A 23,604-nucleotide genomic window follows, 5' to 3' on the forward strand; every position below is an offset into this window, starting at 1 on the left:
AGGTATCGCAGCAAATGATTATCAACATCCTACATTACCATCAAACGGTATGCGAAGAATTTCAGTGAACTGACGGCATTGGAATATATGCTTTGTGAGGACCACACAATTATTATAAGAGCGAATTAACGTCCGAAGTCATGAACATCAATTCAATGTGCCCAAGATAAATTTATCCTTTGAAGGTCATTAGCCTTTCTAAAGTTGATCAGATGGAATATATTCCAATGTCGTCTGGAATAACCTGTCCAACACCTTTTGATCGATATTTTTTTTGCTCTTATTATGATGTTTCATAACACGGCACTCTATTGATTATTCGCCGAAAAAGAATAAAAAATATCCTTGAAGTTAGTCTACGGTTTTAGTAGCAGTGCAATATGGTGAGCCAGTCTCAGGATAAGAAAACATTTAAAAATAAAGCTTTTTTTTGTTGAATGAATCAATAGTAAAACAAAACGTCAAAAAATTTCTCAGCTTTGTGATAGCAGATAATCATTATCCATTTGAGTTGTATGAGTGTCTCACACGAATCGTTAATTCGTGTGATCACACGAAATATCACACGAATTAACATAAAAAATCCATCAAATCAAACGATCTGTGAACTATTGCCAACGGAATTAATTCAAAATTCTTATACGAATGGTGGGTCATCCATGTTAACATTGTGTGAAAACGATCGTGTTCAGACAGTGACCCGACCAGGATAAATGACCAAAAAGGTCCTGGCGAACAACAGACATTCGGCATTGGCGGTAACCCGGGACGCACGCAATCAGGCCATATGGGCAGCCCTTATTCTCTCGGCACAGTCGAGCCATATCATGATAGTTCATGCTGCAGTTGTCCCGGCTCTGTGCTCGATAGTGAAGAAAAGGCAGGCAAGTACTTTTCCGATAAAGAATCGTTGCTCTTTCACCAAAGATCGCATTTCAGCAATTCCTCACAAAACGTCTGCTATCAACAAGCTGTACATCATGTTGAAGCCACCGGAAGTGTTAAGCAGTTTCCGTACGACAATAAGTACGATGGAAGCCTCTTCTATGCGCAGAAAAATCGTGATCGATATATCAGTTCAATTCTGTAACCAAATCGATTCAGTTCCAGTCTACGCAGTTCCTCAGTCAACAGCATCTGGCTTGAACACACGAAACGGGCAACATAATGAAGATGTCTACAACTTGAGCCGCATAACGGTTTTCTATCAGAATGTGAGAGGACTTCGTACCAAAATTGATGACCTGTTTCTGACTGCATCGAATACGGAGCATGATGTTATTGTTCACACAGAAACATGGTTGAATGATGATATCCACTGCCCTCGACTATTTAATGACTACTGTACGGTGTTTCGGAACGATCGTGACTCAATTATGATAGGGGAAAAAAGAGAATACGCAAAGAGGATGATTTTTTTTATTAATCCGTTTATTTTTACAGGCTCAGTTACATAAGTTTTATGGAGCCAAACTCTTAACTATATAGTTGAGTTTGCAGCTAAAGGAAAAATTGAAGAGAAGAAATCGATCAAATCACTTAACAAATCACCCTAAATATTATATTTTGCCCCCTTTCGACCCCGATGTCGAATGAGATCGCTCTCTTCAGTTTACCCTTCAGTGTATTCCTCAGTGTGGCAGAGTGCGGATAAGCGCGCTTCAGTGCTGGATACAGGTTTTCACACACTCGAATTCCTAAGAGTAAAGAGAGTGTAAGAGAGTGCGACTCACTCGCACCAAGATTTCTCTCAACTAGCGCACACTGGCTCTTTATATATTCACCGGTGAAAGGGACAAGCGCATGGTTTCTCTTTGGTGAGTTATGACTGTATCCTCAGTTTAGGCATGAAACTCGCGCGCGGGTGTATCATTTCAGTAAAAAAGGCCCTCACTGCGTGTGGATAAAAAGAATTGAAACTGTTCAATCTCGATTCATCAAATTTTGATTCCTACCATTTCAAATTGATATTTCCACCATGGACTTACTCCACTGATCCACCACCGGATAAGGACCGTTGTCATCTGCTTGGAATAGAAACTCTACTTCAAAGACGTAGCTCAGCAAAAGCTTTATTTGCCGCTAAAGTATTGCTGGGACAAACGGATTCCTCCCACATTCTTGAGCAGTATAATTTAAACGCATCGACTACAAACAAGCGAATTTCTGCGACTAGAATTCAGACGAACCGAATACGGAAGAAGTGAACCGATTTTATCGATGTGTCGTGAACTTCGATTTCTGTTGTGAATTTATGGATGAATTTAAGTGCCTTTTGAATCGTTTCAACTCGACTACTTGATGTTTTATGTTTTTGACTATTTCTCCATTTATATTTTTATATAATTTCATATTCATGTAGACTGCAAGTCAGATGGATCAATGAAATTAATAATAATATAAAAAAATTGTGAGGGGTTGTATATGGGACACGATCGCATTTTCGACGTAGAACCACGGAGTTATATTATTTTTCACTTCGGATATTATTTTAGAATGCATCGAAATTGTTGAAATAACTTTTTAGTTATTTAGTTATTCTTACTACTTCAGTAGAAAAGTTTTCATTCGAAATTTTAACAATGAAGAGAATCGTCGAAAACTTTCAGCGCTTTTCGTTTATTTGGCTCCCCCCTCACTTCATGATTGAACTGCGCTGCTAGCTCGCACCAGGCTTTCTCCTTCCCATTCAGATGTCGATCACAAACTATAAACAACATTGCTCTCATATCCCGCTCGAGGTGGGATCGAGCCCCAGAACATGCAACAGTAAGGTTTTCATACTGGGATTTGAAAGCATACTTCCATGAAAGATATGTTGTATTTAAATAAATGCAGTGTATGCCCGTATGTCTGTATTTACTAGCACAGAAATTTCCCGTATGCTGCAGATACCTTCATTGTCGAAGCACACTTTGATATGGACAGCTTCCTCTTTTTCGAGGGTGTGTAGTGAATGCAAATGAAATTGCACTGCCGTTTCGAAATATCTTTCATTCTTGTATCGAGCTGTGTGTGTCTATGTGTGTGAAATCAACATAAAGTATAAGTTATGTCCGCTCATTATGTTGTTCTTGCTTATCCGCTTGCAACTTCATTCCGTTCGTTCAGTGGAAAGAAACTATAGAATCCACTCTCGCTCGATACTCGCCTGCAACGATGGTGCTCCAATGACCACCAAATGAGAAGTGGTGTGGGTTCAAATCGTGGATGGCTTATTTATACCAAATAAGTCGAAAACGGGTAGAAACGAATGTAGTAGTTGCTCGTTTCTGATGGTACTGTATGGTAGGCACACAAATCGGCAGAACAATGGGAACGCCTCCAGTTTTCATTAATTTAAACCTTTTAGGGATTAGCGAATTTTAATGTATAGGATATTAAGAGAATTTTCGATTCGATTGGTATGCAAATCAGAATCCGTTCGCTGTTCGCGAGTTATTAACGTTATCTTTATTTCATAAAAATGTGACCTGTTTTCTGATTTGGTACCTTTCCTGAAAGACGTAGTTCTACGTCAAAAATGATCTGAAATCAGGCTCGGAACTGTATACCAAAAACTGTACCGTTTGAAGTTATTGATTCACCAAAAACGGCCAACATTTGTTAACAGAAGAGGTGTTGTGTTCCATCAGGACATCATCTGGTTGTAATGCTTCGTTGAATTCACCCGAAATGAAGCTTACATTGCAAACCGTCCTTAGCGATATGAATTGGCATCGAGAAAATATTGCGGATATTGAATGTCGCTGTATTTTGCCCTTAAGTCTCTATGGATGAGACAATATGGAATTACCTCCAAAATGACAATAACAATAATGACAATAATTTTATTGAACAAAACCATAATTATTTTATCACCTTTGAATAGCAACAATTAGACCTCGGTAAAACCTCATTGGATACGATATCGCTACTGAGCAAAGCTAATACACTCTGTCCAACTTCTATAAGACCAGGTGATGATCTTGCTACTTTGTGCCATTGTAAACAAACAATGCTTCAACTTATATTCTAGTGTATTGGTATTGGTGATTACCATCCACTGCATGATTTTCATATGTGTGTGTGCAAGCACTGAGCGTAAACCAAAAGTTTTGTATTTTTCAAGTGTCAAGTTTCTATAAAATGCTACTCGGGTGACAATTCGTCATGTTTTGGTAAAAAATTCTCACATAAAGAGGGTTTAAATGATTGAAGCTCCTCATCTTACACCATCTCACATCGGGAGACGTCTGAGTTTTACCAAAGCTCACATGAACCGACAATGGGACATGGTATGTTGCGACAAAGAATGTTTCCAGAAGAATACATTTTGCTAAATATCATAACGAAAAGTTCTTCAATGTATAGGTTATCTTCACTGACGAAAAAAAGTTCAACTAGGATGGTCCTGGTGGTTTCGACGGGTACGGGAAATAGTCGGGATAGGTCACCGCGTATAACAAAAATCGCGGATAAAGCAAAGAAGTGTTAAAAATGAGGTGTAAACATGAAAAAAGATGTTTTAGCATGAAAACTATGTTTTATCAATACAGGAAGCATTAAACTATCCATCTGTACAGCAATGTTCAGATATTGTGAATGTCATGACCAAAACAAAAAAAAAGCAAAACTCTACCACTCCATGAAAAATTTCGGGAAGATCTATAGAATTACTAGGGAACTCGCTTTCGCGGATAATCGAGGTTCTACTGTATTTTTCAACCAGGAATAGTTTTGGCGGGATTCTGGGCAACCGGAAAGCTCAAGATAGCTTTCACATCATTCAAAGATTTCATACATGTTCTGGAATCCTCTCTCCTACCATTTTTGCGTGGATATCGTCACGAAAATTCACATTCCAGCAAAACAATGCTACTATTCATATCAGCAAGGAAACTAAGCAATGGATTAGGGGCCAAAAACTTATTTTTTTTTGGACTGGTCAGTTCGCTCTCCAGATTTGAATACTGTTTAAAATCTCAGGGGGATTTTTTACGCAGAATCTACACTGAGGGAAAACGGTACACCACGATTGAAGAGCTCAAGGTCATAATTTTGGAAACATGGAAAACATCGAGAAATTCGTTCAGCAGCATTTGGTAAATAGTATTCAAACACGAATTTCCCATGTTATTAGCCGAAATGGCAAGATTGTCAATTATTGACATGTAAATCAGCCGATCGTTCTGAATTTTTCATTTATAATACTTATGAATTTTGAAATGGTCTTATAGAAACTGGACAGCTGAAATTGTCATATTTGTGCACACTTAATAAACAAACAACTCTTTTGAACAAAATTGACGTTAAATATACTTTATTCTACGCACTCATCAATGTATGAATGTATCTTGTTGAAATTCTAACTGTTTGTGTTGCAACGAAATAGATTGAGAGTGGTCTTATAGAAGTTAGACAGTGTACATTTGATCTAAATCGAATCGTTCTACCTATTCCAAATGATGTCCTCAAGTATATTTTTTATGTCAAAGGGCCATTGTTAGATCACCCTAAAAGAAAAAAAATCAATAAAAAAGCTCGTCATCGCGCCCATTCGAACATCCCTCAACAATTATGACCAACAAAGTATCGGCTGGTAGCCCACTGTGGAAGCTCCTCGAAAGCCGCATCGCATCCACTCGGGGGAATGCGAAACCGGCCATTTACAGAAGAAGAAAGCATATCCACCTCTTCTACTATGGTCGGTTGCTGCGCTGCTGCTTCAGCACTGCGTCGCTGAGAGGTCGTCTTCGACTGTTTTGGCTTTGCCTGCCTTTACCTCCTTCTTTTGGCTCCGGTTGAGTCAGTTTACTTTTGCCACTCGGAGAAATCGGATTTGTCTGCGCGATCCGCTGGTAGTGCTTTTCTTCTGTATTTTTTTTATTATTGTGGTCGATTACAGACCCGCATCCTATAGCCGCGGTTCGGTGTGTATGCGCGCGGGTACCTGTATGTACACAGGTGTATGTGTGCGATCGACCATACCCGCCAGGAGCTTTCGCGGTGGGATCGAGGAACTCGCGTTCGAGTTGAGCGGTGCGCATGAAGGAACTGTAAATTCCACTAAATCAAAACACATACCCGCGCAGACGGAATTATTTGTTGTCTTTTGCTGCTGCCGCTGTTGCTTCATCTTGGTCTTGTTGTTGCAAACACGTCGAGGGAAAAAATTTCACCTGAAAGCAAAAAAAAGAGAAAGATGAGCGGAACAAGATCGTGGAGTTGCTGCTGCTGTTGCCGCACGCAAGAGCACGGTGACGCGTACGTGTCAGGTTGAGTCGGAAATTATTATGCCAACGAAAATATCCTCAACAACAAGTGTGAAAATGTGCCAATGCTGGGAAAGTGCCGCGTGGTGAATTTTTTTTCGGGAAAAGCTACAGAATTTTGTGGATTGAATCGCTACCGGTGGGCTGTGAGTGAGAGAGTTAAGCGCCGCGAAAGGGAATCCAAATACAAACCTCCTCCTATTGCGCTGAAATTATACCGAGGCGTATGCAAATGAGGCGGTGTTTGTGGTGATAGCGTGGTGAATGTAGTGACCGAAAGTGAAAGAAAGAAACACGGCAAGCGAATGAAGAAAAAAAGGGAAGTTACGTGAGAACGATCGAGATCTTGAAGTAAAAGTGAAACTTCTTCTCAAGGTGGAGGAATTCGTTTGGATTGGAAAATAAGCATCACAACAAACACACACACACACGCGTTACGCGAGTTAAGACGAAATAAGAAGAGAATTTACAGGGACGAAATATTCGAGCGGATGTTTGGCTTCTTTGTGGAATAATCAGCTTTGAGCAAAAGGTAGGAATCGAAACGAAAACATGGAACAATATTATCATTTATGGGTCAGTAAACGACTTCAGGTGCACGCAAGTGTGTGTTTAATGATGAGCAAGTGTAAGTGCGGACAGTTTTATCTTTTCCAAGTTCGCGGCTGGTTTCGTCGGCAGGTTTTCCATGCGAGCTCCATTTTACCCTCGTCCAAATCAACATTCGCAACACGGGGTACCGTATGATAGGGCGAAAGCAAAACAGTACTCCCCTCAAAGTGCTCCACTATCATAAATCTTGGTCAGTGCAGTGCGTTTTTTCTGTAATTTACCTTCCCCAAAGCCACGACAGCTAATGAGAAGTTGATGAACGAATGCACGAAATTATGGTTCCTGTAGCAGAGGCCTGTCTGGGCTGGGATTGCCGCATATTTATTGAGTTAGAAAGTGAAAGGAGTGCGGACCTTTTTCCCCCCAGTGGACCAATGAATAGTTACATTGGTGGTCGTCAGAAAAAAAAGTGGGAATCAGAGGTAAAGTTGCAGACATCGAGTGATGTTGATGAGCGAGGAAAATCCTCTCAAAAACTGACAGCAACTCGTTTGGCGCTGATAAATAGAGGCAAACAGTGACCGTCGACCAGCAAACACATGTTTAATTATTTGTGGTAAATGACTTGTTGAGATCCGTGTAATGATTTCTAATGACTTTTTACACCAAATTGAGCTACTAGCTCATACGTTAGCATGGATCAATGACATATAGCTTATTTTAAAAACACGTATTCAATAGCTCAAAACAAAATCAAAGTCGAAGATGTTTGATTCGGTTATGTCCATCCTTCATTTTTTTCTTATTTCACAAAGGTAAATTTAGAAAACTGACGAAAAACAGCATTTACGTAATTTTTGCATTTGGTAATTTCGATCTCAATATAAAGCGCTCTGAACAACCTAAAAAATTTGAAGACGATGAAAGCATTACTCAATCAAGACTTGTATCAAACATAAAAAGACCCTACGAGAGCCCCTAAGCAGTGAGCTCTTACAAACATTTTGAATGCATTTTGAATTTGCATCAAATTAAGGGGGTACTCTAAAGGGCGAACACGAAATTATTGCGACACATTCAACAGGGCGTACCATTGGGTAAAAAACCAACCAAATTTTGCACACTTTCTCATCGATGTGTATTGTCTACATGCTGTCAAACTCGAAGTCGTGTTTTTCGAATCAACGAACCAACGCGAGTCGAGAGAACAAATTCTTTCCAAACACCTGGAATTTCCTGACCTGTCGCACAGGCAGTTGGGAAAAAAGTTGAGCATTCACCATTCAACCGTCTCCAGAGTGTTGAAGCGGTTCTAGGAGCGGTTGACGTTGGACCACAGCAAAGGAGCTGGAAGAAAACCGGGACCGGAGAACAAAAAGACGAAGGGAAAGATGAAGCGGATGATTAAAGTAAATCTCAACGTCTCAAGCCGTGATTTGGCTAAAAAGATCGGCATGTCGCAGAGCTACGTCCAGAATGCAAAGAAGAGAGCTGGACTACATACATACAAGGTACAAAACTTCCCAAACCGTGATGAGCGGCAACAATCGACGGCTAAAACTCGGGCACGGAAGCTCTACGAGAAGATGCTGACAAAATATGGCTGCTGTGTGATGGACGACGAAACGTATATAAAAGCCGATTTTAAGCAAATTCCGGGGTTGGAGTTTTTCACCGGCAAGAGCAAGTTCGATGTGGACGACAAATTTAAGAAGAAGAAAATGTCGAAGTTCGCCTCCAAATATCTCGTTTGGCAGGTCATCTGCTCTTGCGGACTGAGGAGTGAGCCTTTCGTGACAAAGGGCACAATAAATAGCGAGATCTACAAATCTGAGTGCCTCGAGAAGCGCCTTTTGTTGTTCTTGCAGCAGCACGACGAAGCTCCGCTATTTTGGCCAGATTTGACATCATGCCACTATTCTAAAAGTGTCCTGGAGTGGTATGAGGCCAATTCTGTCCATTTTGTTCCAAAGGACATGAATCCGCCAAACTGTCCGGAGCTGCGCCTGGTGGAGCAGTACTGGGCAATAATGAAGCGGAAACTTCGAAGAGCAAGAAGACAGTCAAAGACGAGAAGGACATGTTAAGAAAATGGAAAAAAACTGAGAAACTGGTACCGGATGACACTGTAAAGACTTTGATGGAGGGCATCAAGCGAAAATGCGTTCAATTTTACACTCAAGGCTCCATCGATTAACTTTTCTTTTGATTTTTGAAGTATAAAACTACCCTAAATTTTTGGTTTGATTCTAAACATTATAAGAAAATTGGCATGACATTTTCGGTGTCGCAATAATTTCGTGTTCGCCCTTTAGTGTAGAGACACGAATTTCGGACGTTTTTCCGAGCTCCGTAAAAATAAAACAAAGAGTATTTTTACAATCAATTATATAATTATTTGTTCATCTACATTTCAACAATAAAACAAAAATTGAACGGAGAAAATATATTCATAACTAACTGACCCGGTAATCTTCGTCCCGCCCACACCTGCTTTTCTGATTTAAATAATTTCGAACACTCACGTTCCCCGAAAATCATTTTTCTGTGCGCGATCTATATTCGCAGTATATAATTTCTTTCTTGACATATACACCTGACGCGGGCTGAGACACTTCAATCCTGATACTGACTGTTCAAATCCGTTGCTCCGTTCTTGAGTTAAATCATGAGGAGCGGACACCAAATCATTGTTATTTATATAGATCAGAATAGTTACAAACTGATGAAGTGCGGGGGTTGTGCCATGGCGTACACGATTCCAGCTCTTCTGGTTATCTGAAACAAAAAAATCGAACAGCGAATTTAAAAAACATTTTTTTTTAAAGGTTCATGCGATATTTATTTATTTATTGTCGTCAATCAAAATTGTAGACCGATACATTCTTAATACTACTTAAAACTACTTACTTAAAACTGAAAAAAACTAAAGAGAGCTGGCTGGATAATTTATCCGTTTTATTTAAAAGAGGATTTTAACAAGTTACATAATAAAAAAAAAATTTTAGTTATTTATTTATTTCCTCAAACCAGCGTAGACTAAATATGGTGCCCAAATATTACAGTGAAATTTAACTATATCTTATTCTATTCAGATAGTCTTTAAGCATTGACCTTGACATGGTTACATCAATTATTTCACTGTGTTCGTTACAGAGGCTCATCATACGATTAATAAGACTATATTTGGAATAATTCTTTCTTCGGTAATCTATGTAGAAAATGTTAGGGTTTCTCAGGTGTCTAATCAGTGCGTAAAAATTTAGGTTTCCTAATATTTCTTCTGAGTCCACTCGTTGTGATATGATATCAATAATAAATAGAATCATGGCAGAGTTCCGACGTTCTTTTAGGATTTTAATATTGATTAGCATACAGCGTATTTCATATGAAGGGAGATGATATGAAGACCATCCTATAATAAAAATTGTTTTTGTACAGATTCAATTCTGTCTTCGTGTGAAGTTATATAGGGGGACCATACAACACTACAGTATTCGAGAATTGATCTGACATATGTAATATATAATGTCTTTATTGTGTACGGATCGTGGAGATGGTAACTAAAGCGTTCGATGAAGCTCAACATATTATTTTCTCTATGGATGATTGTATTATAATGATCAACGAAGGTTAGTTTCGAATCTAAGACCACGCCCAAGTCTCTTACTCGTTGACATCTATTGATGGGTTGATTTCCCAGCTTAACACAATTGTTCAAGTGTGTTCTTCTTCTTATTAAAGTCACTAAAGTGCATTTCCTAACATTGAGCTGTAATAAACTCTTAATGCACCATTTATAAAATATGTCAACTTCATTTTTGAATGTTTGAGAGTCTTCTTCATTCTTTATTTCCATATAGATCCATATAGATTCATGTCGAATTTATATGGATACAATCTGCAGGCATATAGATGCCTGCAGATTGTATCCATATAAATTCGACATGAATCGGTTCAGTAGAAATTGAGATATCGTGTACGCCAGTTTGAAAAAACTAGTTTCGAGAAAAACGCGTTTAAAGTTAATTGTTATGGCCGTACCAGGTTAGATACCACATCACTAAAATGGCTCTAACTCGGTAAATAATGAGATTTTCGATAAGTCCTTGCTAGGGTATATTCTTGAATGCCTAAACTACAGAAATATGAAGGAAAAATTTATAGCTTCAAAAATCTACGGGAAGCCTTGGAAATCAGAAATATTGACTCCAAAGCCGGATATCCATGGCCGGATGTAATGCTTTGTATTTCGTGGGATCAGAAAAATATCTTTTATGATGATCTACTGAAAACGGATTGATCTATTCTGAACGTTTTGTAGAAAAATAGTTGTGAATTACATGATGTCTCCATTTTTCATATTATTACGGTAGAACCCCGGTTATCTGCGGACGGATGATCCGCGGTGCGGATTACAAACGATTTCGTCTTTCGGGAATATATTGGAGATACAAATCCATGTTTCGATGGATCCAAGAAATGGTTTCAAGCACCCCCTTTTAGCTAAAGCTTTTTTAAATATACTCAAACTCATCCACATTTTTGGCATTTTCTCACAAAATCTGCTCCGCATTCTAACGATTAATCTCATCAGAAACCACCTGACAAGCAGCAGTTTGTAAGTAGTTTTGTAAGTTTGGTCATTACAAAATAAGTTGATACAATTTTTATTTACACCATCCTATTCACTTGGGTGACACTGAAAATTTTGACGAAATTGGATGGTGACTTCAAGTTCAGCTGCAGCGTTCTTTTTTAGAACTGAGACTACTACCAAAATTTCAACCAAATGCCCGACGTATAGCACTGTTGAATTTTATGCTGTATTATTGTATTATTGCTGTATTAGTATGTATTATATATTATTGTCAGTGGAGTTATAATTAAATATCAGTTGTTGCATTTCTGATAATAATTTTCAATTAATTTATTTAATTAAATGATTCCATAACGGTACACAATAAATGCGCTCGAAATCACAATAGAACAATTCTATATGAAATCGACAAATGACAAAACATGAGTATTTTTGATTCGAATGAAAGTTTGTATTCAGTTTGGGTTGAAGGAAATATTAGGCTGTCAAAAAAGTCCTGCGGTATTTCCGCGAGGTGTCGTTGTAAGCGCGTAGTTCTAGTTGTATTCATTGTATCGAGTCATACTATAGCTTGTTGGAAAGGTATTTTTGCGCGCTATAATATAGTCCTTGACAGTGTTTTGTTTGGTTAAGTCGTTCGTGAGTTATAGTGTCGCAAATATGGAGCAAAATAAAGAGAAAATCCGACATATTTTACAGTACTACTATGACAAAGGAAAAAATGCATCTCAAGCTGCCAATAAAATTTGTGCAGTTTATGGACCCGATACAGTTTCCATTTCCACCGCACAACGATGGTTTCAACGTTTTCGTTCTGGTGTAGAGGTCGTCGAAGATGCGCCACGCTCCGGAAGGCCTGTCGTCGAAAATTGCGACAAAATCGCTGAATTAGCCGAGAAAGACCGGCATAGTAGCAGCCGTAGCATCGGCCAAGAGCTGGGGATAAGTCATCAAACCGTTATTAACCATTTGAAAAAGCTTGGATTCACAAAGAAGCTCGATGTATGGGTGCCACACACGTTGACGCAAAAAAACATCTTTGACCGTATCGACGCATGTGAATCGCTGCTGAATCGCAACAAAATCGACCCGTTTCTGAAGCGGATGGTGACTGGCGATGAAAAGTGGGTCACTTACGACAACGTGAAGCGCAAACGGTCGTGGTCGAAGCCCGCTGAAGCGGCTCAGACGGTGGCCAAGCCCTCATTAATGGCCAGGAAGGTTCTGCTGTGTTCCTTGACAAGAATAATCTATTATGAGCTGCTTCCCTATGGCCAAACGCTCAATTCGGACCTGTACTGCCAACAACTGGACCGCTTGAAGGTAGCACTCATGAAGAAGAGGCCATCTTTGATAAACAGAGGCCGCATTGTCTTCCATCAGGACAACGCCAGGCCACCCACTTCTTTGGTGACGTGCCAGAAGCTCCGGGAGCTCGGATGGGAGGTTCTTTTGCATCCGCCGTATAGTCCGGACCTTGCACCAAGTGACTACCACCTGTTTTTGTCCATGGCGAACGAGCTAGGTAGTCAGAAGTTAGCCACAAAAGAGGCCTGTGAAAATTGGCTATCCGAGTTTTTTGCCAATAAGGAAGCGAGCTTCTGTAACAGGGGTATTACGAAGTTGGCATCTCGTTGGGAACAAGTCATCGAACAAAACGGCGCATAAAGGGTGTGTCACATCAAATTGCATCACGGAAAAAACGCTGTAGAAATTCGCCCAGTAGACCGATCCTTTTGAAAATTTTAGACAGTAAAATAAAAACTATTAAACAACTTTTGGCATTTTCTTTTTATTCATACTTCGAGCCCAAGCCCGTATGCTCGCACCTTCCTCTTTACCCCGTCCATAAGGTCCTGTACAACGTCAGGTTGTAGTTTTTTTTGAACAGAAATCCATTTTCTCTTGAAGTCCGCCTCCGATTTGACAACTTTTGGGTTCTTCCGGAAGGCCTGCTTCATAATCGCCCAATATTTCTCTATTGGGCGAAGCTCCGGCGCGTTGGGCGGGTTCATTTCCTTTGGCACGAAGAAGGTGACCCCGTTGGCTTCGTACCACTCCAACACGTCCTTTGAATAGTGGAACGAAGCGAGATCCGGCCAGAAGATGGTCGGGCCCTCGTGCTGCTTCAATAGTGGTAGTAAGCGGCTCTGCAGGCACTCCTTAAGGTAAACCTGCCCGTTTACCGTGCCGGTCATCACGAAGGGGGCGCTCCGCTTTCCGCAAGAGCAGATCGCTTGCCACACCATGTATTTTTTGGCAAACTTGGATAGTTTCTGCTTGCGAATCTCCTCCGGAACGCTGAATTTGTCCTCTGCGGAGAAGAACAACAGGCCCGGCAGCTGACGAAAGTCCGCTTTGACGTAGGTTTCGTCGTCCATTACCAGGCAATGCGGCTTCGTCAGCATTTCGGTGTACAGCTTCCGGGCTCGCGTCTTCCCCACCATGTTTTGCCTTTCGTCGCGGTTAGGAGCCTTCTGAACCTTGTATGTACGCAGGCCCTCCCGCTGCTTGGTCCGCTGGACGAATGAACTTGACAAATTCAGCTAATTGGCGACATCCCGGACCGAACTTCTCGGATTACGTCTAAACTGCTTAACTACGCGCTTGTGATCTTTTTCACTGACGGAGCAACCATTTTTGCCGTTCTTCACCTTCCGGTCGATGGTTAGGTTCTCGAAGTATCGTTTTAGTACTCTGCTGACCGTGGATTGGACGATTCCCAGCGTCTTACCGATGTCCCGATGTGACAACTCCGGATTCTCGAAATGAGTGCACAGGATTAATTCACGACGCTCTTTTTCGTTCGACGACATTTTTCCAAATTTACGAAAAATTGACAGTGAAGCATGGCCAACGTGATCTATACACTCTTATCTGATTATAAGCGAAAGCTAAAGATATAATTCCTAAAAATTAAATTTCTACAGCGTTTTTTCCGTGATGCAATTTGATGTGACACACCTTTTATTTGACTTAAAACAGATGATTGTAACTAATTTTATGAACAAATGGAAATTCAAAAAAAATACCGCAGGACTTTTTTGACAGCCTAATATGAGTTTTCCACAGCAATTGGGATTTTTTTGACTCAAGCGTGACTTTTGAAAAGGGCGTATCGATTTTAGTTGGAGAAATCTTTGATAATTTATATCTCAAAAACTATGAGTCGTACCGAAATAGTGTCTTAGAAAGAGTTATACAGTATTGATGTCTGAACATGAAAAAAATATACACTGAGACAAAAAATAAGTACTCCTTTTTTTATTTACAAAAAATAACTTGAATTTGCAATATCCAAAATACATATTTTTAATTTTTTTTCAATTTTTTTCATATAAAATAGAAGTCATGTAGAAAATTTGAAAAATGGGTCCAAGATGGTAAAACTGTTTTTGACGAACTTTATGGTTTATCGAATTTTTATGAATTTTCTAAACTTCGAATTTTTGTATGTTAACAATCATTTTTAGCCACAAATTATGATTCCTGATGTGATTTAAAACAAAAAAGCCCATTATAAGTCTCCTTCCAAATGCAACCATTCTCGAGATATTTTGAAACATATTTCTAATTTAATGTCTTTTTTATAGTAAATATTCCTTTTTAATATGTTTGTCGTTTTATACCGTCATGTTCATGAAATTTTATGAATTTGCTTATAATTTCCAACAACTTTTCCAAATACATCATCATGGTAAAAATATATGTATAGGAGTTACGTTGAAAATCATTTGAACACATGTGGGTTAATATAAAACGTAGAAATATTAAAAAATGTTTTTTTTTATCTTAATACAAACTTTTAACATGTTATACATGTTGCGCCAACAGAACACAACATTTATAAAAGGAAAAAAAATATAATTTTCTACAATTTGGTCAAATAATTCCTATATTTATCGGAGTTTAAGAGATACTAATAATAATACTAGAATTTTTAGCATTTATTTTTTATCAACATTTATTTTTATCAACTAACAATTTTGTTGTATATAATTTCATTTCTTCATTATTTTCTTATATTTCTATACACATTATGATAACTTGCTGCATTGTCGTTAGAGTACAACTTTGCTGCTACTTCATTCTCGGATACAGGTACAAAAGAATGATACTTTTGGGTACCTGGAATTTGTTTGGTGTTATCATACATGCTACTCAACTCTTCCACACCCTGATCATATACTTCTTGTGACATATATGAAAATGACAATTTTGTAAGATAGTCTTCTTTTCGCTTGCTAGCCCAGTCAAATAACGTGTTTGCATTCGTAATCGGATGTTCATGCTGTCTAGCCAAACTAGCTCTTGTTGCCATACGTTTTAATGTACCACCAATTGCATCACAAGGTCCTTTGCCGTGTGATGTTGCATGAAAAGGCCATTCAGCGTCAATGTCGTATTTCGATTTAAACTGACATAAACTCGCAAAATTTTTCCTATTTTTATACAGGGATGCAGCACCATCCGACATGAATTTTATACCTGCATTTGTTGTTTCTAAAATGTTACCAATTTAGAAATAAATACTTGCACAGCTATTGTGTCATGACTTTAAACTTCATACATAACTACAAAGCTTAAATTTGCCAGAGAATCTTTTTCATCTCTATAATAAACAACGAATGGATCATCTTGAAGCACAAATTAATAATTTTCGAAAAAATCACAAATCACAACAACTTCATTTTCTTGCAAATTAGCTTTTATATTGTCAAGAAATGTGGACTGTTTTAATGTAATCATGAGTAAGTATTTTTCCTATTTTTTCGCAAAAATACGATACAAATTCTTCCACCGGTTTTACAAGAGTTTCTATGTCGCATCGATCAGTAGAAATCCATTGTGCCTAAATGATTTCAATTAAATTGCGTTCCTGAAGCTCATCTAGAAACCAGTTTCCAAACTCGTCCATTGTTGTGCATTTTTTACATTCATGAAGGTAACAGTATTTTGATCTATTTGATATGTTACATAGTATTTTTTCCATATATTCTTTGCATTCAATGTTAAAGGAATATTTTTTGAGACTATGAATCATAAGATTTACATTCTCATGGAATGTACAAACACAAACGTTATGATTTCCTGAACTACTCAGCAATTTGCAATGCTTCGGACGCATTGATGCAAAATAGCTAAAACCAATTTTGCAATTTGGATTACGTTCCTTAAATCTGTTGAAAGTTTCCCGTAATGATGTTATTAATAACCTTTTTTGGATGTGTTGACGCTTCCCATCTTTGGCTACAGAAACATAGTTTCTTTCTCCAGGTAATGATCGACTGATATCGTCGTCATTATAAAATTCCAAAACATGATTTTTAACACCTTCACTTAAACTTGGTCCATATTTGCTATGTGGTGTCGACAATACACCTTTTTCATTTGCCAGTTTTTCGGCTTGAATTGCCATATATTTATTAACGCCAAATTCTTCTTCCATCTTTTGCACGGACCAAGACTTAGGCAAAACTGTTAAAATTCTACGTTTTTTTGATCTTGTTGTCTCCTTGTGGTCAAATTTCTCTTCGAGCTGATTGATAATCTCATCAAACTATTTTGCCTTTTGTTTAAAGTTCGACTCTTCGTCTTCATGTGAAAAGGAAAATAGATTTCTTTCAATACCTTTAGAAATTTCTTTGAATTTTTGTTCGGGATAACTAGCCTGTCCAAGTCTTTTCGTCATTATTGGTGAAACGTTAATACCGGCGATTGCCTTGTTGAATAGCTCAATGTTATACGCTCGGGAATACTCTGGTATATTGCTGTTTTGGGAATCTTGCGAAGATGCTGAAACGACTGAAACTATTGTTGGTACTTCTAAAGTATTTCCTACTGCTGTACTGATCTGCTCCTCAGTATTACACTGCTTTGGTTTGGAAGAGTATACAGATAATCGGGATGATCCGCAATTTTTTAAAAATGTATCTAAAAGGATATTGCATCCCATTGACTTAAGTTTCTCAATCATTGACACGGTTAAGAAACGTTTTTCAGATGAACATTTCTTACCGTTTTTCGGAAACGGTCTACAAATACAAATGCCATACAAATGAAACACAATTTTTTGCATAACTCGAGAATTAATCAAGCAAATGGAATAAAAGTTGGCATGTGGAAGTTTTAGGGTGTAATAAATGTTTCTATGGTGGTAAGACACTCCTTCCCCCCTTTCTTTAAGGGTGGTTGCCATACAAACAAAACACAAACTTCTGCATAACTCGAGAACTAATCAAGCACAATTTGGGATGTGAGAGTTTTTGAGTATAAAAAATGTTTCTATAATTTCTATACCCCTCCCTCCTCTGGAATGAAGAGGGGGTCCCATAAAAATATTACACATATTTCAACCAAAAATATTCCAACCAAACATGACAATTGAAAATTTTCGGAAAACTCTGAAGGAAAAAGGGAAAATTCGGAAAATTAAATTCCCATATGTTCTACAATTGCATAGTGACAAGTGCTGTTAGTCCATTTGATGTTTGCACTAGCGAAATTGATCTTTGTTTGAAACTCGGAATGGATTTTAATGTGATGAAACGCACTCCTATATCTTTTTCTATCTATACCAAAAAAAAGATCGCCGGATGTGTTGATAAGAGCAGAACTGGAGGAAAGAATTGTCCGATTTAGGGCTGTCTTTATTCTATCATATTTTCTGTATAAAACATTTATTCCATGTAACGGAGAAACATGTTATTTACAAGTGGTTGAAAAATCTTGAACGAAAATTATGTCTGAAAACAGTCTGATATTATAATGATGAGTTTTGTTAGAAATACTAGGAATTTTAGGGTGAAAGCTGAATTCAACGGTGTCAAATAGAAGATCAATCAATGAACAGTTCTGCGATTGGACCCATGGACTTGCTCATAGTAAGAAAACGTGAATGTTTGAAGGTATTGATAACAAAAAATAAATTTTTGGCGGGATGAAGTTTGCCGGGTCAGCTAGTTTACTATAAAAAAGACAATAAATTAAAAATATTTTTAAAAATATCTCGAGAATGGCTACATTTAGAAGGAGATTTATAATGAGCTTTTTTGTTTTAAATCACATCATAATTTGTGGCTAAAAATGATTGTTAACATACAAAAGTAGGGGGTCTCCGTAGCCACATTGGTTGCGCGTTCGCTTAGTAAGCGATCGATCGTGAGTTCAAAACTCAGGGCCCTCATTGACCATCTTTGTGTTGTTACAGAATAGCTACGTCCACGCAACAATCATCAGCGATGGAGATCGATCCACGGTCGAAATAAGATCGATTCATCCATACAACTGCTCTGCTCTGCCAGACACATCGGGCTACTGTTCTATAAATAACTCAACAATGATCAAACAACTGTCTCCGCTGTCCGGTGGTCCAACTGGATAATGGAAGAACAGAAAGAATACCCTTACGCCTAAATGGCTACTGTGTGAATGTACCATATGTAATGGTATAGAAGGAATACTGGCGAATGGCAACTGTGTAATGTGCTAATTATAGATATGATAACCATGTGACATGTACACGATTAAAATTCGGCTCTGTTACAGCTATAATGCTAATGAGCCTTAAATAAATAAATGGGATAAAAAAAAAATACAAAAGTTCGAAGTTTCGGAAATTCCTAAAAATTCGACGTTCCACAAAGTTCGTCAAAAATAGTTTTACCATCTTGGACCCATTTTTTAAATTTTCTACATGACTTCTATTTTTTATATGAAAATATTTAAAAAAAATAAAAAATATGTATTTTGGATATAGCAAATTAAATTTTTTTTTGTAAATAAAAAAAAGAGTCCTAATTTTTTTTTCAGTGTATGTTTTTTTCATGTTTAGTCATCAATACGCTATAACTCTTTCTAAGACACTATTTCGGTACGACTCATAGTTTTTTAGATATAAATTATCAAAGATTTCTCCTACTAAAATCGATACGCCCTTTTCAAAAGTTACGCTTGAGTCAAAAAATTCCCAATTGCTGTGGAAAACTCATATTTCCTCCAGCCCAAACGGAATACAAACTTTCATTCGAATCAAAAATACATGTTTTTAAAATCTGCATTTTTTGGACGATTTCATTTGGAATTGCACTTAGGGCAATGGGTAATAATAATCAGATAATACATAATACATTCTATTAAAAATATACCGCAAATTTGTAATTTTAAATTTTCCCGCTAAACATTTTTCAATTTTTTAAATATATTTTTTGAGTCGATAGAGTGGTCTAAATGTCAATTTTGAGCGTGATCTAGCATCATTAATAATAAGTTAACATTTTTTTGATCGACATTTTTTTACGATGTTGTGCATTCGGAAATTCTCCCAGAGGACCAAACGACCAATTATTGTATTACCTTGATTTTTTGGAAGAGAAAATTGGTCGAAAGCGGCAAAATTAGGGAAGGACAACAGTTGGATTTTGGAACACGATAATGTACGATAATGTACCTCTTTCCGAAACTCAAATTACCGCTTCGTAGGACCCCTTTTGGCAACATTAAAGATATGAAAACGAATTCGCTGCGTGAACTGAAGGCCATTCCTGAATACAGCTATGAAAAGTGTTTCGATAACTGGATTTTTCGTTGGAAAAGTGTATTGCTTCTGATGGGCCTATTTTGAAGGTGATAATATAACTTTAGACGATGAATAAAGCAAAGTAGTGGTTTCACCTGACATAGGGCGATAAATTCATCGAGCTCAAACAATCGCAAAAAAAGACGAATGTTTTGTAAAAAAGAAATGATTATTCAAAGTTAATGCAGGATGTACAGATGATTTCAGTGAATCAGCAGACAAGACCGTGACATGACAATAACAACAACACTACGACAACAACTTATACCATAGGTACATGATTCCTTAACACGCTCATTTGTCTCACCGAGACCGAACATCGCGACTTCTGGAACTAGAAAAAAAAAGTCTGCTTCGAGCCATGAGTCATGTAAAAACCCAAATCATTAGCGTCTCTATTATGCAACACAACAGACGAAAGAAGGCCTTTCCATCGAAACCATCGAAAGCGTTGTTGATCACTTGCGTTCCGCTGTGGCAACATGTCTTAATTGTTGTGCATTGCTTCGCAATGTACGCGGCATTCCCCGCGTGGTGGTGGTGAATCGATGAGTTAATAGGGTTAGTTAGTCATGATTGTCACATTTGAAGCGTGCTGTCGAATACTTTTGGGCATCATTATGTCACAACCCCTTGCTCAACCACCCGTTTCGATGCTTTGTCTGGCTCATTTCGTACACGTTTTTTTCTTCTAATAATAAGCCATGATAAAGTATGCTAATGATCGACACCGCTAACAATCGGCAATTAATTTTTCACCCATACACAAGGTCAGCAAAATTTTTGTTTTTCACTTTTAACCCACTTTTCGGTGGTTCTGATCGGAATAAAATCGAAAGTCCACGGGAAATCAACCCAATTTCACCTGTGAAAAGCGATTCGTTAAGTGGATTTATTTTCCATTAATTATTTTCTCCTACCGTTTCTACCGCTTTTCATCTTATCGGCGCACACCAGCCAGTGCCTGGAACCGTCGTGCACACCTGTTGTGCGGGGTGGCCGCGACGGTGCTTTTGTTTATCTCCCGCGCGTACATGCGTGGGATGAAAGTAGTGAGCCTGTGAGGGAGAAATTTGGAAATTACTTATAACTTGGGTGGAGTAATGTGAAATTAACCTGGATGTGGTTCGTTTCTGTTACATCCATTAATAAAGTTTTGGTTCGCACCTTACGTGGCCGATCGTGATCTCAAAATCAAAACAGTCATAGTCGCATGTTGAAATTGTTCGCTATTTTGTTGACGCCAACTAACGTTTCATGTTCGTTCATTATATAAAAAGTAGGACACCCACTCACTGCACACACGAAGGTCAGGTGAAATCAGTCACATGTGACTCAAATCCCTGCGATTCATCAGTTTCGTTGAATCATTTGCTGCGCAAGAAACATTCGAGCCGAAGCTCGAATTGCAAAACGTAACTCAGGTTACGGATCTGCGGCGGCTACCGGAAAAAAGCATTCTCTCTGATTGGAGTTACACAACCCGCCCGCCCCCTACCTGAACTCGGATGCTGTATTGCTCCGATCATTTCGATATTCGCACTCCCCGCGCCTATTACATCGCGAAACTTAGGGTCATAGCGCAGAACAGGTCGGAAGCAAAATACCATCCGTCAGCCGACAGCTTGCGGACATTGCGGCCACAGTCAAAAACCGTTCGGATCCCTTTCCACTCTCGCCCGGGCACCTTCATTCAATGGTTTGCCCAATCGGGCCGTGCAATACTCGTACATCATTCCGCGGATGGATTTACGGTTTTTTTTTGCGAGTGTGTGCGATGTTGGTTTGTTTTGCTTTCTCCTCAAGTTACGGTTTCATACCTTCTCTTTATATTCGTATTACATACACTCTTCGCCGCCGTCGCCGGTGCGCTACGTTATGCGGTTTACTTTTTCACCTGAAATAGCTGGCACCTTGTGGTCATTACGAGGTTCTCCCGAACCGCATCATACACATCATCGCCATCATCATCCGTGTGAGCGGCGGTCATCCTGCACTCGGGGGCTGTTCCGGGAAAGCGAGCGGCGTTTGCCGTGTTACGACTGCGGAATAAAGTTTTATGTCCAACACTAGATAAATCAGTTCTGTGAGGAATTATTCTACTTTTTGTGTCATTCACTTTTCATTGGAATGTGTGAAAGGCTGGAGGGATTCCCACGAACACTTCTCACACTTGTCTTTGACATTCTAACCAAACCTTACATCTACTTTGCTATTTCCCAGCAATAGAAATGGCATTGGATTTTTTTAGCCCTTGTGTATTGCTGCGGTAAGACTATTTCAAAAGCGTTTGTATGTAAACGGAAATCCATTTTTCATTAGCTGAGAAACATAACTGAGAAAACAAACAGAAGATTGTTGAAACAATTGTTCTATAATAACCGAATTTGTATCTAGATGATATGATTCACATTCTGCCTGCATCACAACATCTTGATACAGCTGGATTAGCCATTGTTTTAACATTGGTATTCCAACCGTGAAAAACAGTCGAAAAATATAGCGAATTTTTTGTTCTTCTTTCCCTTTTTTAATATCACCAAGTAGTTGAAAAATTCTTTGTCTTTAAACATGGTAAAAGTTGCATTATTTTTATATGATCAAATTTCATCACCAGATGGCATCCGTTGATTGTTTTTTGTGATTGGTTAGTGAAATGATACGTATGTGCCAATGTATGTCAGAATATTTTTCAATGTTTCAATAATTCTCCAGAGAAGTATTTCGCCCAACGGGACGGAAATTGATTCGAAGTTGTAACCATAATATGTGAGATTAGCTCTGAAGTCACTAGCATTTCAAATACGGGAGGCAAATACAATTGTGCTCGAATAATATCATGTGTTGTATTTTTAGAATTCTGACTTCGATTCATTGAAATTTCAATTGAAATTGAAAGTCAAATACGGGAACAGCATGATGGACAAATGAAACAGTTCTCAAATGCTATTGTAGGATACTGTCAATATATCAAATTAAAGTCAATTAGCTAGTCTTTTTTAGAAAAATGTTATACTCGCAAAAAAAATTGGATTTTGCTTTCGTAATTATTGATTGTATTTGCTTTTTATAGTTTACATGGTTTCGGGACCAAGGGTGCTATATCGGTATCGATACCTGTAAATGATGTTAGAATGAAGTCTATAACCAAAAGAATGTCAAGGTTTTGATTATTATATTATTTCTAACATGAAAGTTCACATTCAAAAATGAAGTGTTCGCAATTTGAATCATGCGTAGAAACTTAATTCATATTCCGAACACTAATTTTAATAAAGATTTCTGCATAAAATATCGTTTTTTCATCCATTTATTGTAGATTCGTACAAATTCTAGCACTTACCATAAAAACAACAAACTCGATTATCCGGAATATTGATTTTTTTTCACTCCGGATAATGGAGTAATAAAAAAATTAATTTTCTCTCGGTAATCATAATATAATTATGATTTGCACTTATTTATTAAACGGTTTTATCTAGGTTGACCCGTTTGTATGTTTGTGACTTTGTAACTTCGTAACTTTGTCTGTAGCGCTGTACCACATTTATAGAAAATTGACCCCGTTCCTGTTGACTGATTAATCTGAAGTTTGGAAGACACCATTAATTCTATTGTCA

The 23,604-nt window shown here is 38.1% G+C and overlaps 1 protein-coding gene and 1 pseudogene across 4 annotated transcripts in view; both read left to right on the plus strand.

Moving 5' to 3' along the window:
- Positions 1-713: 713 nt before the first annotated feature.
- The window catches only part of LOC129766983 (uncharacterized), a 39,547-nt pseudogene continuing 16,656 nt past the window's right edge, over positions 714-23,604 (plus strand).
- LOC129767424 (uncharacterized) overlaps positions 5,807-23,604 on the plus strand; it is an 88,741-nt gene continuing 70,943 nt past the window's right edge. For 3 of the 4 annotated variants that reach the window (XM_055768320.1, XM_055768323.1, XM_055768325.1), the window contains exon 1: positions 5,807-6,786. The gene's annotated coding sequence lies outside the window, so the exon portion shown is untranslated. Of the gene's footprint in view, positions 6,787-7,032; positions 7,289-23,604 lie in introns of those variants that run through there. The other variant, XM_055768322.1, reaches the window with a different exon arrangement.

This window comes from Toxorhynchites rutilus, chromosome 2 (genome assembly GCF_029784135.1).
Source record: "Toxorhynchites rutilus septentrionalis strain SRP chromosome 2, ASM2978413v1, whole genome shotgun sequence".
Lineage (NCBI taxonomy): Eukaryota > Metazoa > Arthropoda > Insecta > Diptera > Culicidae > Toxorhynchites > Toxorhynchites rutilus.